We start from the raw sequence: 18,108 nt of genomic DNA on the forward strand, positions 1-18,108 counted from the left end.
TGGTAACCCTTCCCCAAGATCACGGTCGCTTTGATATGGCAGGAACTTCGTCCCAAGACAACGGGTTTGTGGAGCGCCGCTTTGTACCGACTTAAGCCCGAAGGTAACATTAGATACTTCCTAATTAGTTTGAGTGTGGTATCAGCCATTCGGGAAACAGGGAAAGTAGACCATTGAACAGACAAATTTGGCTTTGTAGTAGAAGTATGCTTACGTAACTCCTTGACAACCTTATTGTCTCTTACAATTCTGCCTGGTATATATAATATTGTAATTTACAATTTCTGCATCAAACATTTAATCTTGCTGAGAACATGTTTTCTTAAAAAAAAATTGCAGGTCCAAATAAATATACAATTCTCTTTAATTCTGTTTGAAAACGTACATGTCAATTGACACACATATGTTGACTCCAATAATTCATTAACGTGCACAAACTGCAAATGATGCACTTTTTGGTGCGTCAAATACACACAGAAGTGCATAAAAGAGCACTTTTGTAAGCTGGTATTCCGTGTGATGCACTACAAATGCATCAATTGGGAAGATCAGTCAAGACCATTTTCAAAGATAGCAAAATTACATATTTAGATGTGCCAGTTGATGCATTACAAGTCCTAAAGACTCTTGGTTATCGCAAGCAGAATGTCATTTTGCAACATGACAACGCCCGTCCTAATACAGATGGCGCACAGTGCAGGAAATGGGAAAAATGGGCTTGGAGCTAATGCCCGACCCTCCCTACATACCAGACCTAGCCCCGTCCGACTTCCACTTGTTTGCTCTGTTTAAGAACACCATTCTGGGTGCCAAGTTTGACAACGAGGACGAGGTGAAGGATGTGGTTCGCCGGTGGTTGCATCGTGCCGAAACGCACTTCTACAAGATTGGCAATTTTCAGCTGCAGTTACAGTGGCGCAAATGTGTTGAACGATCTGAATGTTATGTGGAAAAGTAATAACGAGGTCCAAGTTATGTATTACCATATGTATAATAAAAATAGTGGCTTCTGACTTTGAATAATATCACTTGGCTCATTACTTTTAGTACAGTGGGATCCATGATAATTACTCTGCAAATTGTCCATGAAAGCTCTTACTGAGTCAAATAATGTGCACGAACATGGTGATTAACAATTTGCACGGTAATACTCATGGATCCCACTCTACATATCTTGTTCATGTGTCAATTGACACGTTTTGAGTTCTGTGTGTAGATCAAAAGCATAACATTGTGTTCCTTCCATAGATCATATCTACAGATGCTTCAACGTTCGTTTACAAAGCGATACATGTGAAAATCGACTGAAGCGACACAACGGGAGAAACCAAGAACTCTCTCAAAATTCGTGTCTGGATGAACCCGCCTTGTTTCAATTCTCGAGGCTTCCGGGTAAATTGGCTACGGGTTGGGGGAGCGGCACTGCTTTTATTGAATATTGCAATGGGCATCTACAGCATTAACGGACAGCGGACTTTCCGGTTTCCTTCCAACAGGTGTCCATGGGATGCTGGGGAGACCTCACCCCCTTTTTTTTTACTCTCTGCCCTTCCCATTGGATATCCTGTCGGGCAGCACCAACGAGCGTAATAAAGTTATTCGGCCGAATTCAGTTCGGAAAATCAGTTCTCTCTTTTACTAACGCAGTCCGCTGGCCTGGGAAACAGTGTTGCCAACCCAAAAGTTTTAACTGTCGCCAGCTTTAGGCTAAGATGATGCTGCACTAATTTTTCTATCTGTGGTACATTTAAACATATTAAGTAAGCAAACCTGCAAGAAATACTAATTTCAAGCCAGTCGAAGAACAAATCTTAACATGTAAAAGAATTTGACTTCACTTACAGTACAGTCCAAACCTGATTTGTTTGGTTCTTGTTATCTAACGTCGCTTTTCTACCACTTTAGACTACTCGTGACGATGAGGATGCGCGATTAAATTGATGAAGGGACATTCGAGATACGAATCCGGGATCCGTAGCGTCGTAGAGCTCTGTGCTAACCACACCACCATGGAGGTCGGCTGCACAGTCCAAACCCACGAAGGTGAAAGGATGTCTCTCTCTTATGACAAGCACTCACTAAAAACTTTGTTTTCTGAAATTTAACCCATAGAGAAAGGAAAAAGGATGTTAAACTTTTATTTTAATATGTTTTCAGCCCAAACTCTTAGACCTAAAACAATAAAATATTTATTACCAAAAGTGCTCAACAGATGGTGATTTGTGTATTAAACATCTTGGCGAGCAAGATGCCGGCCGGGTCGATGACAAATTACAAGTAAATAAGATACAGATTAGCGTAATTTACAAGGCTAATTAATAATGCTATTTTTTCATGAAAATATAGATTTAAGCTTCCAGTGGACAAGACTAAAAATACATATCACGTATCAACATCTATTGTTTATCTTGCCGTAATGAAGTCAAATTACAGAAAGAATTAGGAATGAAATGTACTTGAAAGGAAGTGTAGATGTGTAGAATTAAAAACGACCACACAACCTAGAACTCTAAATTTTACAAGCATTTTTACATTTGAAATTATACAAAAGAAACATACAGAAACGGAGGAATGAAGAGAGAGAGAGAGAAAGAAAAAGAGGATTGAAAGTAAAATAGGAAATGAAAAGAGCTGAGAAAGAAACGAAATAAAGAGAAAGATAGTAAAAGACGGAAAGAAAATAGAGGGGAGGAAAGGAAAAGAATGAGAAGAATGAAATAAAAGATGAAGAGAGAGAGAGAGAAGGATAGAAGAAAGAAGAGGAAAGGAAAAGGTGGAAAGAGAGAGAAGAGAAAGGAAAGGAAAGAAGATGATTCACAGAATGAAATAGCGAGAAAGAAAAATATGTATATGAAAAGATAGAAAGAGAGAAAGAAGAAACGAACGAAATTAAATAAAAGATTAAAATAACGGGAGAAATAGAATACAAGATTAAAAGAGGGGAAGAAAAAGGAATGAAAGGAAGAGATGGAAGAACGAGTACAGTAAACAAATAGAGGGAATTTAAAAAAATAAGATGAATGAAAGAGAAGAAATTATATAAAAGGATGCAAAGGGTGAGGGAAGAAGTTAAAGAGAAAGGGACAGGAAAAAGACAAGCCGAAATAAAGAGTATTTTATAAGTAAAAATAATATTTTATATGTGCAAATAATATGGAAGTAAGAAGGCAATGATGCTGCAATTGTAGCATAATATGCCAAAGTGGATAAAAGACTGAGAGTCCATTCAAATAAAGAAAAATAGAAACATGCAATATGACGCGATGACGACATCTAAAATATGACTCATATCAAACATAGAAGATACTAGGTCATAATTCACGCTAAAAAGTTAAAAGTTGGAAAGAAGGACAAAGACAAAATAATGTATGAATAAAGATAAGTCCTGGTTTTAAAAAGCGCTGAAATTTAGAAATCCCTTAGTGACATTATAACCAAGTAAGACATCAACACTCAATTACAGAGCGTTAGAAAAACACAGGATGGTCAGTAACGATGGGTACAGCAAACATAAAAACGGTGGCCGAGAACAGAACATCGTCAAGGATCAATTTCTCTGTTATACTTGAACGTCATTTCGTGCATTAGAAAGTGTGAAGAAAAAAGTTGGTAATTTCAAAGCTAAAGTAGCTTTTAACGTTTCGTTCCTAACCCTTCCCCCCGCCCACAGCCATCCTGTACACTTAGCCCCTTCGATTCAACTCTTCGTCTACTTGAAATTCCCTCATCCCTTTCCAAAGCTCTGAGCAGGAGATCAGGGTAATTTAAACTGGGGAAAAAGTTAAAATTACTTCATTTTCTCCACTAAATCCACATCTTGGAAGCTGCTGATTGTCTGATCTTCGCTGCTCCTCTTCTTTTTTTTTTAGTTCTTACGTTTGCGGATAGATGGCGATACACGCAAATCTTAAGAGGTTAGTAATAATACCATCTCTCTCTCTCTCTCTCTCCAAGTTTAAAGAAGTAAAAGTTTCGGTGGAAGAACGGCATAAGTGGCTAACTGTGGAATACACTCCCCCTCTTTTTAACCTTTTTTTTCGGGAGGGAAACTTTTCTAAAACCTAAGCTAAGATCCCGAAATAAACCTTTAAATTATCCGTGCCGGGGAGAAACTTCACTAGGCCTTGAAAACTTATTAAAGAAGAGGAGATAATGGTGTTTCAGAATGGAAGAAGTTGTGAGGTGGAAGAAGAAAAAAAAACAAAGAATTAAGTTGGTCTTCCCCTGGAGTTTATTAATTATTTTGAAAAGGCTTATGGAGCTGAAACTTTTGTGAAGATATCGCACAGCAAGTGCTTTTTTTCCCCGGATGAGAAACTTTAATTTCTTTTTTATTAGCTCGCGAGCATAAATAATCATTTCCTTTCTGCTCTCCTCTTTCCCCTGACATTTATTTGCGTTAAGTGTTGGCTCAAAACTAATCTTGCCTTCTGAAAGGTTTACGATCACCGAAAATATACGAGGGTTGTTGATTAAATGAGGGAATAATTAGGAAATTGCCGCTAGGAGCGCACCAACTGGATGGATGGTTTGGTGTTTTAAATCCACTTTATGCACAGTAAGGCTAATCGGGAGTGGACCTATAGTTTAAAGTGGGATCCGAGCCACTATGTGTCTTCACCGGGTATCGAACCCGGCACCCCTTAATTACAAGGCCATGACGCTACCACTGCGCCATCGGGGAGGCTTAGGAATCTATGGAGAGTAGCGACTACGAGACAACGTGATAATGTGCTGTTGAGAAGCGTTCATATCAGTGTCATGCTACAGTACTTACACATATTGACCATCGTGTCGAACGGTTCGTATGCGCAATTTAAAGCAATTTAACGATATTCAATCAATGAAGAATTACTTTCATCTGAAACTTATTTCAATTCTAGAGTTGTTTCTACACTGTACATCTATTAACTTTGAGCTTCATTATATTTACCATTATCTCAAATGATATACTCATCAGCACAGGCTCATTGTGAGTTCTGAGCTGATTTTAAAGAATTAGCGCGACTCTCCCGCCATCTGTTGAGAGCTTTTGTTTACAACGTAAGAATTTTCACGTATCTACGTCGAGGGTTTCCGTTCTAAATGTAATAAAATATAAAATGTTTAATACTTCCCTTTCAGAAAATTTCTTCTTAGTGAGTGTTGACATCATGAGAGGAAGACATCTCTAAACTTTAAGGTTTCTATATCCAGGGATTTCGTCTGTGCCGTGATTCTTTGAATAATTTGATTTATTTTACTCGGAAATATCTTATCTAAGCAAATCTTTACTAATGGGGAACTTGTGGATTCCAAAACAGGGGTTGGCTTTACCAAATGCTACCTACATTTTTTTCCATCAATCAGACTAGCCACCACAGGTGGACTAAACTCTCGAAGAAAGAAGAGACAAGGGCTATAGACGTTGTTCTCGGACATGAAGTTCCTCGTCGTTGTAAAAGTGGTAAAAAAATATTTTTGTGTTACGCATAACTGACGTTTTTCTAGTCGGGGCGGAAGTCCTTGGAAGTTCACCCCGTAGAACTGGAATTTTCCACGACAACGGTCTTTTTCGAAAGGTAGCTCCCCAACTAGGAAAGCTAAGCATAGGGGAATCTAATATCCAGTAAAAGAATAATCAAATAGGTACATATGCATACAAGCAATAACATATGCAAAATATAATGAAAACATATTAGTTAACCCTTCACCTTATAGCTGGCCAGCAATTAATTAATATAATACCAAAACAGCAGAAAAATCAATCCGATATTTACAATGGATGTCGGTTAAAGTGAGATCCGGATATCGAACCAAGGACCCTTCGATTACAGGGCGATAACGTTACCACTACGCCACCTGGGAAGCTTAAACCTTGAACTGTAGATCCGGTTCCGATTAGCTTATCTGTGTATAAATGGAGTTTAAAAATAAAGCTACATTTAATCAGAGTACCCAGTGTCTGTAAAGATTAAGCGCATGCATAAGTGAAGCCAGGCAAGATAATGGGTCTTACGTTTTCCACAAAATGTCCGCCATCAGCGAAAGAAAAAGATGAGGAGAAAAGTAAGAGTGGGTTTCGATGAAAGCGGAGAAGCGGGAGAACAAGAACGGTGGAAACAGATACGGCACAGACGCAGGTTAGACAGGCAGAAACCGATTTCATTTTTCTTTCCCTTTCAACCGTCCGTCTCCGCAGTGACGTAATCAATCCTCTTTCCACGGTCGGGAGGTTCGTCATGTTCCACTCCTTGACAGAAATCCAAACGTAATTGTTTGCTCTGTTCTCCCAAGAATTGTATTACTTGGCTTCTAAGAGGGGTGGAGAAGGGAGGAAGAGTGAGGGAGGAGGGAAGCACAGTCGCAGACACAGAGGCGTAGCTACCGGGACGGGGAATGGGGGGGGAAAGATCCTCGCATCTTGGAATCTTCGATTTAAATCTCGTTGGAATAGCATTACGGTGACAAGGAATGCATAAATAAAGAGACGAGAGGCTTGGGGAGCGGGGGAGGAGTTTGCCTCGTGCCTTGCGAAAAGGAAGCCCAAGTTCTGACGAAATAAAGAAACACGGTAGTACTCTCTCGCGCTCGGTAGTTTCGTCTCGCTAGAAAGAGGTTCTTGATGTAACTTAATCGTGGCTGAAAACAGAAATAGGACAAACTTGAAGGCGCTTCGTGAATCAACGTAAGCCTTTACTATGTGGCAATTGGAAGCGATTTCCTCTCGCTGATGACACTAAGATGTGTCGTTGTTATAAAACTGCAACGCATTTGCGCAGCTGGTCCTCGCAAAACGGGTTTGGAACTTAGGACAGCATGATATAACGTTAACAGGATTCAATCATTCTTCAAATTTCGGTGATTGTGTGTAGCTTTTCCACCTCTTGGGTTAATCAGGACGATGAAGACGAGTGAGTGATGGGACAAACACAATGATGCATCCAGGCCTTAACCAGGATTCGAAACTGGGACCTCTGGTCGTCCTGTGTGTCTATGATTGGCCGACCCTTCATCATTTCATCAGCATTCTTTTCCATCGTCGCGATTAGCCGAACTAAAAAAAAGAACATGCCGGTGTCTGTGCGCATGCAAATAATGTCAATGTACCATTGACAGCGAATATTTGAAGAATTCAGGTATAATTCTCCTTTCTGTTCATTTCCTGAAATGTTCTTCAATTTTCTGATTTGCACAAAATAGACCTTCCCTCACTGTCTAGATCATATTATCTGAAATGGATACTGTACTTAAGTTAAATAATCACACTGAGTTGAGGCCGCACATCGTCAATCATAGCCATCGTATTTATTCAGCATATATCGGATGATATTTATAGTGTAGAGACAAATTATAATGCTTTCATCTAGTTGTTTTCAAATTATACATGGCCTCCCCACAAACATTTCAAATTTGTCAGTTATATCTTCATAACAGTGAATTCAAGCAAACATCTACAGTTCTATAGATATCAAGATGAAGAAACCTATTCTTCATTCAGATGTTTCCTACAAGATATGTAGCTCCTAATGCAGCATAGTTCTTATGGTTGTGGAAGACTTAGCATTCTTACTTTCATTAGTATAAAGCATAGATTATCCCGGACTTTCATGTGACTTTACAACCAAAAGCAAATCGTCCAAATTTTCTAAGACGGTTTCTTCTTCATACTGCACTAAACTCTTAAGAAGTCTTAGTTCAACCATCTTGCAACCCTACTTCCTATGTTTTTGTTTTCTTCAATTCTTGACCTTTGTTTTGTTTCCCTCTTAGGTCTCTTTGTACAGTCACGGACACGTCTGGGTTTAAGAAGCACATTAACTTTCAGTGGGTTCATTACAACCCAGACATGTTCGTGACTGTACGTCTGTTCATCCCTTCTGTTAGTCTGGAAGCAGATAATTTCCATTTGTTATTCCTGGATTTCTATTACAAGAGTCAAATAAAAACCCAATAATAATTGCAGGGCAGACTGTACACAGCAAATTTACATGAGGTGTCAACTGTTATTTACAAAACAGCCTCAAGACTGCAACACTAAACAAGTGAACTTCAAAACGCCATTTTTTGTTATTTTAAAGATGTCGCCTCCTATACACACTTGCACCAGTGAAGAGGAGTGGTTTCTTGCCCTCTGTCAGCCTAAAACTTACAAAATTTATCAGCAAATGAAAATTCAATATCTCTGTGCATGCATACCACACCAGCAAGTTCACTAATGGAGGAGAAAGTTTGACAATGGCGTCAGTTCGTGGACACTGCCGGCTTGTAACGATTTCATTGAAAGTCAATGTATTCATTACAAGCCGGGATTGTCCGCGACTGTACATTAGTAACTGGGAATGATCAAAAACGTTTACGAAGTTTCTTTAACTCTCAAATCAATTTGTTTCCTCAGTTATTCCTAGCAACTGATTCAACCGATCGCTACTGCTACCAGAATCCAAAAACTGGAAACAGGCATAAATGCAGATTCTCACGTCTTCGGTCCAACCAGAACGAGGAGAACATCAAAGAGGTTTCCCGAGAAACCGACGGTGGTGGGAGGGATTGCGGATAGCAAGGAAAGTTTTGAGCATCGTCCAAGGAAAGCGAAACAAGAGGCAGCGGGGGGGGGGGGGAAGGTGATTGGCACGACGCCAGAAGAAACCTCGCATGCCGCGACCGCGATGCTGGAACGAAAAGTGGGAGATTAATCATTAGAAGGCACTCGCTCCACTGCACACCCCGTACGGCCTTATCCAACCACCCAAGAAACAACCTCCGAAAACGACCTCCAATCTGTTTCTCTCCAAATTGCTTTGCAGCTTCCCGCTTCATTTAATAATTACCCTCTTGAAGGCTTCACGGGGAGATCGAGTGTTCTATTGGTGAATCTCTTTGAGGGTTTTGGGAGCATGAAGCACTTGATCGAAAGCTTTGCTTATATCGCCCTCACCTTGTTTCTTACCTGTCGAAGCTTCCTCAGACCATGATGTGATGCAGGCTAATTTAAAGCAAGTGTGGCGTTTCCAATCTTGCAGCGATCTTCTTTTGTTGGTTGATTTAATTAACGTCGCAAGTTTGAAGATTTTGGTTAACCACTACGATGAAGTGGGAGGAAACAACCACAGTATTCACCTGGAGTGACTGAGGACATTATGAAAACAAAATAATTCAGATGGCCACAAGAGTATTTGAAATTACGATTTCCAGAAAGAGAGTCGGCCATCTTAATTATATTTCCGTTTCGATACTTGCGGCGGAGCATTGCGAATTGTGATGCTACTGATTGGTAACTCATGACTCGAGTCCATATTTGTATGTAATTACATATTGTATCCCTTTCTAGAATAGGAAACTGTCGTCGAATTATATAACTGACACGATTTTGCATAAGATTTATGTTACATATTTTCCAGGATATTACATAGTTTACATATTTGTTAATTTACTTTACATAAAACAACATATTTCGGTATTTTTTCCCCTATCTTGATCCTTTTTCCTGTATTTTCGATCTCTGAAACATGAAGAAAATTTGTAGCTCATTTGATGTCATATTTTCTAATCAATGAGATGCATAGTGCATACGGTCACCTAAAATTGACTGAAAAAATGTTATTTATCGAAAGATGCTGGAGCTTCTCCTCTTCCTCCCCTTCTGGTTACATATTTCCGTTTCGCTTTTAGGATTAGGCTAAGCACCAATAAACTTGGCATCGGTGGACAAGAAGGCTACTTTCCTGTACGTAGCGAGTTACACAATATGTTCCCTCGTACAAAAAGTACAAAAGCTTTCTCTAGACGCTTTTTTTACAATTTGATTCGAAAGTTAGAAAGAGCTCTCTTACATATTTACATATTCTACAATAATTTACGATGTAAAAAATAATTAATAGTTGACAAAATTGGTTGCTGTGCTTTTTTGAGTTTACAAATTTGATACAAATTTTAATTTGAACAACTTATGTCCTTAAAATTATGTTGAATATGTTCAAATAAAATAAATATCTACCACATATTCTTTGATACTACATATTTGACTACATATCTTTTTGATGATACATATTTAGGTACATATTTAATCAACAATTGTTACATATTTATGTACATATTTTGTACTTTGATCTTAAACACAATTCCGGGGTCTACTCATTACGAATGAAACGATGAAATTTGTCATTTTGCATCTCCCTTCCTTTCGTCGTCTCGCTAATCTCGTCGTGGATAATCTGACGGCAAAAATAAATAAGAATGTTTGGTGATATTATTGGCTATTAACAACTGAGAGAAAATTTGTCGACTTTGTATCGACCGGGTGTCGATGGTGTATCGCATCACAATGTTTCTGGAAGCAGTATGAAGTTGCAATGGGTGAGCAGTGAAAGATAAGGCAGGATGAAATCTGTGTGTTTCCGTAACAATACACATACCCAATATAGTTCTTCATGCAAGGTTTGATTTGAGCTTCAAGTTCTTATGCACAGAAGGCTAATCGGGACTGGGCCTATAGTCTAAAGTGGGACACTAAGTGCCTCCACCGGGTATCGAACATTGGTGATTAGAAGGCGACGACGTTACCACTACGCCATCGAAGAGGCCCATAATTCTTCATGAATATAGCTTGTTGCTTATAAAGAGAACTTCGCTAAACATTACAAAATTTATGTTCATATTAGATATTAGAGATTACGTTTTATTTTGTAATCCTTCATGATGCTGCTCGCGGGCCGAGAGTTTGTACTTACTGGGTTACTGCAGCAAGCGAACGAAAGCAACTCCTCTGCCCTAGAAGGACTCGAGAGGACCAATGGAGTGCTTGGAGGGGAAAACGCGGTTTCAGCTACCAGCCGTCTGCAGCGTGGGCACTGCTTTGATTCACCCCTTCTTTACCTGTATGTTCAGCCTTGCTCCACAGACTACCTAGAGAGTGTGTTAATAAAATTTGTGCGTAATGTGGGCAGATGGAATCAGTGTAAAATATTGAAGTGCTACGGTGGAGAATCAGCTCAGGTTGAGGAACAAAAGCGTTTTGACCTTGAACTGCCAATATGAGAGAAAATTACTTTATCCTCATGAAGTTTTGACAAGAACACCTACATCTTGCGTGCTATAGGCAAGTGGTGTTGAGGACGAGAATATATAACTCGTTTCCAAAGTCCTCATTACTCTTTATGGCGGCGAAGGTGCTGATGTTTCCCCATTTCATCGCGCCCACCGAACGCCCGAAGCGTTTCCTCATTATCTTCCCATTAACATTTCATTATCCGTCGGAAATATAAAAGCGGCGTGACGAAACTCGGGGCGCAATATCCTGCTTCAATAACCCTCGAAAAATGCAATATCTTGTCTACCCACAGAAGACATATTTAGACCTCGCTTCATTAGATTAGAACCTCGTGACGTCAGCACTAAGTCTTCCTCATTCCTCGGGTGAAGATCTGGCGAAATCCTTCAGGACGTAATCGTTACCAAAGGCGGAAAGGAAATGGCGGGAAAAAAAGGGCGGGAAAAGTGGGAGGGAAGAACCGTCACGTTCGTCTCATACGTTTTTTCTCCGCTAGGGAGCAGCACAGGATAGAGGCTTCCATCCCGCCGCTGTTTATCGCATGAATAAAATTCAATTCCTTGTCTTTCTCGTCTTATTAAGTTTTCGCGTGAAATATTGACGCGGAAGACACTTCTCTTTCTTAATCTCACGTGCCATTTCTAATTCGCGCGGAAAGGGGAATGGGGGGAAAGTAAAGAAGGCGAGGAAAGTGCGAGAGAGGATTTTAAATAATGATCTGCAGGGAGAAGGAAGTGGGGAAAGAAACAAATTTCCCCCAAGATAATTTTCGCAGAGACGCATTACAAACGAGAGTTTCCTTGGGATTTTGTTGGGACAATCTGCCAACACAAGGAAAAGCAAATCCATATTAGGCAAGTTGAATGCGTCCATTGTTCGTTCTTGCTATCAAGGGGTGCCGGGTTCGATACCCGATGGAGGCAGATAGTGGTTCAGATACCACTTTAAACTGTAGGTACAGTCTTGATAAGTATATTTGTGTATAAAGTAATTCCAAACAAGAGAACCTCACAACTCGAATATGAACTGGGGATTGTGTTATTTGTCAACCACTTTCAGCAGAACCTCTCGCCGCACAGTATAATTGATACCAGTGCCCGGTACCTGGCCGCGGGCTGGCGGTTGAGAGCCATTGCACAAGAGTACAATACCACGTTAACTGATCTACTTTCGACTAACTTTCTTCCAAGATCTGGCTGTTTCAAACGAAAACACCCACGTCATAAACGGCCATGATGTTGAAGGCAAATTGAATCTGATAACTGCACCAACAAAACGTGCAGCACACTAGATGGGGCCTCTGTCTTGGAACAAGGTCGCGCATACCAGTAGTGAAAGGGAAACAGTGAGTGGGCGGAGTAAAGCAGTACGCGCTGCAGCAAACGGGTGGTAGTTGCAGCTGTATTTCACCCTCCACGCGTTCATTGGTTACGGCCTCACGAGCCACTATACTCTGTTCCATTAGTATGTGGAGCAAGTGAACGAAAACGAGTCCTCTGCCCAACTAGCGACTAGAGAGAGCTCGACCAATGAACGCGTTAGAAAGAAACGCGTGGCATGTAGGGGCAACGCGACTACAACTACCAGCAGTTTTCACCAGCCGCACTGCCTCGCTCCACCCACTAGCTTTCTCCACTTCTCTACCGTTACACGCAGACTCCATCTTTCTGGAGCAGTCAACAAGCAGAATTTTCGTTATTGGGCTCCACAAAACCCTCCGAGAGCTCCACCAAAGACATCTTCACAGCCCGAAAGTAACCGTGAGGTGAGCGGTGTCCAGTTGAGGCGTTGTGGGGCCCTATTTTTTTAAGAGGGTGACGTCACCCATAACTGTGTCTTCCGACAGCTATTGTGGCATGCTGCAGAACTTTTTCCAGCCTCATTTGGCAGTATTTCAAGAACATGATCCAGAGCACTTACGGTTTCAGCAGGATGGGGATACGTCCCACACTAGTCGTCGCTCCCGTGCCATTTTGCAAGGAATGTTTCCTGGACATCTGATTTCGTTAACGGTGCGAAATTGAGTGGCCTCCTCGCTCCCCTGATCTGATTTCTTTTTGTGGGGCTACCTCAAAGCTCAGATTTACAAACATCGGCCTCACACTCTCGAACAACTTAAGGAGGTGATAAGAGAAGAAATCGCCGCTATTCCTCGAGATATGCTGGAGAGAGTGATTCAGAACTTCAAGGAACGTCTTCGGATGTGTATAGACCACGGCGGCTGCAATATTCACTATATATTTTTTAAAACCGAAGGAAATGAAACCTTATTATAACAGTGTTTTTTGTACATTTTACAGTTTCTTTTTTATTCACCTTTCAAATGTGCTTACTGCCACACCCAGTACTTGCACAGAGACTGGCTCTCGTTCGCTTGCTCCAGAGATTACCGGGACAGAGCGTGGAGTTAGAATTCTGCAATGTTCTCAATAATGATTAATGGAAGCCATCACCGAAAAATAAAAATCAACAGTGAACATCGGGCAAACCTTTACAGTAAATCGGCCTGAAGGCCAAACGGACAGAACGACAGACATTCTCGCTAATCTGCCGCCGTTAAGTATCTCTCCGCACACAAGCTGGATGATGGATCAGCGAGAAACACGTGGGGCTCTGTTCCCTTATCTTCGCCATGCTCAGATCGTTTCCGACTGTGAAAACAAGAGCAGATAAACGTCAGCTCATCTTCCAGTCTCCCCTTTCTCACAGAGGGATGATTAATGGCTGCCGCAGTTGAATGCTTCATCTTGGAGCTCCTGGGGAGGGGGAGGAAAGGCAAGAAAAGAAAGCAAACGTGTCTTCCTGTCCGCCGTTTTGAACAGTGGAAAATTTTCCGGAAATGTCGACTCTCTTAACCCCAAAAACTGAAGTGCGCGCGGGGAGGAGGGGGTGTCCCCCTTTGTGCAAGTGACAAAAGAACATCTCGTTCTACTTTCGCACCCTCCCTCAGCCGGAGCGTCATTACATCGGTAGCAACCTACGCCCTGCTCCGAGTCGAGTTTCTTTGGTTGTTTTTGCGTGCTTGGAGATGGGAAAGGCTTATTGTGCTTTCACAAAAGTTATCGGTTTGCGTCGTTTCCTTCTCCGATCCATCTCCCTGTCGCTTCCTTCGTGGAGAAGATAATGCGTTCCTGCATTGCAGGTTAGAGTGAGATTCATTATGGAGCATTTCCTGGTTGTTAAGTTGACTTGTAATCAAGGGGTGCCGGATTCGATATCTGCATAGTCGTTAGGAAGACACTAAGCTGTAGGTCCAGTCTCAATTAGCCTATCTGTGCATAAAGTTGACTTAAAACTCATTAGGGAGCGTTCAGATAGAAGCGACAATCAATATGAAAGTTTCGCGGATATTTCACACCGAAGCGACACGCGCCAATCAACAGCAATATTTTTGGAAAGTTCCACCCGGGATCGTACCCAGGACCAATTGCACTAAAGGGGAGATAGCTTAGCATTCAGCCATGAATTTCGGTGCGGTGGCTCCTAAGTTGCATTCAGTGGCCGTTGTTTTCGTACGAAACTCTCATACTGAGAGATAGACAAGTCATCTCCTGTTGAAGCATCTTGCTTGAATTTGTGGAGGCTATGGAGTGCTCGCTCCATTTGTAATTGTGCCTTCATCCACACTCCTTGCCATACGGGATGGCCGATGGACGCGCATGCGCGGTGCACAGTGGAGAGAAGCGCGCCTGCAACAGCCAATCTGCGTCCCTTGTGCTGATGTTCCATCTAGCGAAGGTGTGGCAAGCGGGAATTCTTGCAAACGCCATTGGCCTGTTACGCGCGACGTTTCTCACTCTGCTTAAGCGGCCATAATATGTGGCAAGCTGTATAATCACAATTCGTTCGCAGTAGCCAAAAATGGCAGAAAAGCGACGTTAAATAACAGTAAATAAAAATGCATTGTACAGTCATGGAAACTTCTGGGTTGTAACGATCAGATTGAAACTTAATACGATTGTTACAAGCAAGTAGTGTTGCTGACTGTACCTGTACACTCTGTCCCCCAGGAATCTGTTGAACAAAATGAATAGTTGACGGGGAAGTGAAAACGCAGCTGCAGAAATGAGAACAGCGCTCACTGCTTTGCTCTGCCCACTCGCTTTCTCCCCTTGCTTAACAGATTCCCGAGACAGTGTAGAGCGTATCCTCAGTTGCACAGCTTCACGTTAGCCATATTAGTGACCTTCACTTGATAATATCCATCCAACTCATTAAAATCTATGGACTCAAATTTGCTGCATGATTTACGTGAACCTTAATATCATTTTTTTTTAAAAAAAAAAAACTTCCCGCTCAAGATATAATTCGTTTACTGTCATAACGGTAGAGAAAATAATAACTTGCTGGAACTAGAAAAAAAAGCGGCTCCCATTACTCAGGACCGCGAAACGAGGGAAAACAAAATTAGGGAAAGCACGAAGCGGAAAGCAGCCTTTTCAAAACATAGAAGAACCGAGATTAGGTGTATTTTATTCTCATTTCCGTTGCTAGGCAACAATGAATTCAGGATTGCGCCGAGCCGGGAAGCAAGTCGTCGTACGTCCGTTTTCGACTCGAAAGAATAATTTATTATAGGATTCTGCGAAGGACCTTCGAGATAGTGTTTTTCCTTTACAAGACGAAAGGGAACGCATTAAGTCAATAAATTCTGGTGTGTTTTTTTTCCTTCAGAGGATTTGGCAACACTGAAGGTTGCGATAGAGTCAATCGTATCTCGAAAGTCGATAACTTCATATTATTTTCTGGATTCAAACCATACATAAGAATGAGTCCAGTCTGTTTCCGTCCAGGAAGTGCAAGAATTGTGAACCAAGTCTGTTTTTACAGCAAACTTGTAACAAATAGTGCACACTGTTAGAAATTGCTATACAAATTGCAATATTCTATTGTTAAGGTTTAACAGTTTGTCTGTTAATTTGCACTCTGTCTAGGGAATCTCTGTAGCAAGCGAACAAAAAAGAAGTCTCTGCACAAGTAGTGACTGGAGAGGGCTTAACGCCGCACTTAAGGGCCGCCCTGCTTCACATATCCCACAACAATATACAAGGATAAGACCCAACCAATTCTCATCTTGAGCGCAGACGCAGTCACGTCATCACTCTGTGCTGTGGCTACAGTGAATAGTAAACATGGTATTAATAACAACACACACTCATACATGTTATAAAGGCCCCCACCGCACCATTGAGACATACAGGAAACTTTAAAAATTGTACACACACTCTGCCTCGGGAATATGTAAAGAAAGGCCGCGCATAACGGTGGAGAAGGGGAGAAAGCGAATGGACGGAGCAAAGCAGTGTGCGCTGCTGCAACCGGCCAGTAGCTGCATGCACTCACTTCCCCTCTCTCGCTTCTATTAGTCGAGCTCTCTCGACTCGTACTTGCGAAGAGGAATTGTTTTCGTTCGCTTGCTCCAGAGAGTGTAAGCATTAAGGTAGGTATGTATTGCAAATATATATTTTTTAAATCCACCTCATTAAAATTATATTAATTCAGTAATAGATGTGAAAACTTTAACGATGGTCACTGTACAAATTACGGTAGTTGTCTGGCAGCCGAAAGAGACCGTCTTAGACCACATTTTCCGCAGTCAACTTTTCTTAGTGAACATTATGTTCAGTAAGAAGGGTCTTTCAATTAGCTTTTCACTTAATACAAAGATTGGCCTGGCACCAAATCTCGTGGCTCCAATATACCCAGACAGAAAACTGTGTGGCACCAAAATTCTAGATAATGAGGCCTCCCTGATGGCGCAGTGGTAACGTCGTCGCCTTGTAATCAAGAGATCCCGGGTTCGATACCCGGTGGGGGCTTGTAGTGGTTCGGATCAGACTTTAAACTGTAGGTTCAGTCCAGATTAGCCTTACTGTGCATAAAGTGGACTTAAAACACCAAATAGATCAATCAATCAAACCAAAATTACCTAGCACCAAAATATTAAGACTCCCCAATAAGGCTAAATAGTCTGCAATGTGACTCCAACTGGTTCAAACCTGGGAGCACCTGACAAGACAACATCGTTAGCCACCACACTATCGAGGAAACCCATGAGAACCTATTAGTTGAATCTACCAAGACACATCTTCCTAGGGACTTCTGAGTCTGTGATTGTGCTCCTTCGTCACGACGCTGCTTCCAGTGTTAACCCAAGTAAACGGAACTGTTTTATGCACTACGTATAAAATCTCCGGTTTCCAAGAATCAGTTTCTACACAATTAGCGCCGGTGGCGGACGCACGGCCACAAATATGGGCCGCGGTCTTGTAATCAGTTCGGAGAACAGACCAGCGTTGTCCCCACCTGAACCACTAGAGGAGCGTTCTGGTTTCGAAGTCCCCTTAATGAGAGAGTGAGATGTTTCATATTCAAGAGAGAACACCAGGAAACACCCAAGGGTATCTTACTTCCCGGCGCCTCCACCATATAATGTAAAAGTAACGCCTCTTTCACCTCATAGCGTTACACAGTGGTGTGATATTTCCAAGATTTCCCACAATAACATTCTGGATTTCCAGGGCTTCGATAAAAGGATGAGTGGAATTTGATAGGGTCAGCTTATCCCAGATGATATACACTGTTTCGGGAATCTCTGCGGCAAGCAAACGCAAGCAAGTTCTCTGCAGAAGTATTGTCTTGAGAGGGATCGACCAATGAACGCGTGAGAGGGGAAGTGAGTGCATGGAGGGAGAAACGCGACTGCAGCTACCGACCGATTGCAACAGCGCGCACTGCTTTGCTCCACCCACTCGCATTCTCCCCTTCTCGACCGTTATGCGCGGCCTTGCTCCACGGATTACAGACACAGAGTGCAGAATGGGTAAATATCAGAGAGAGGTAATCTGTACCTTGTGAGAAAGTACAGACGATGATAGAATGAAACATAACTGCATCGTGCTAGCAAATTCCATGGTTTTGTTCATTTCACTGCCACCAGTAATAACTTTACACAGTCTTTGCAGTCTTGTGATCTTCCACTTTTTGGCTAATCGCGAAAAAGAGGTTCAATGATTAGATGAAATTGAGGAACACTCATGTTCACGACGGATTTCGAAGCTGGAACCTTCAGGACTGAT

The sequence above is a fragment of the Lepisma saccharinum genome, chromosome 14 (assembly GCF_977018435.1).
Source record: "Lepisma saccharinum chromosome 14, izLepSacc3.1, whole genome shotgun sequence".
Lineage (NCBI taxonomy): Eukaryota > Metazoa > Arthropoda > Insecta > Zygentoma > Lepismatidae > Lepisma > Lepisma saccharinum.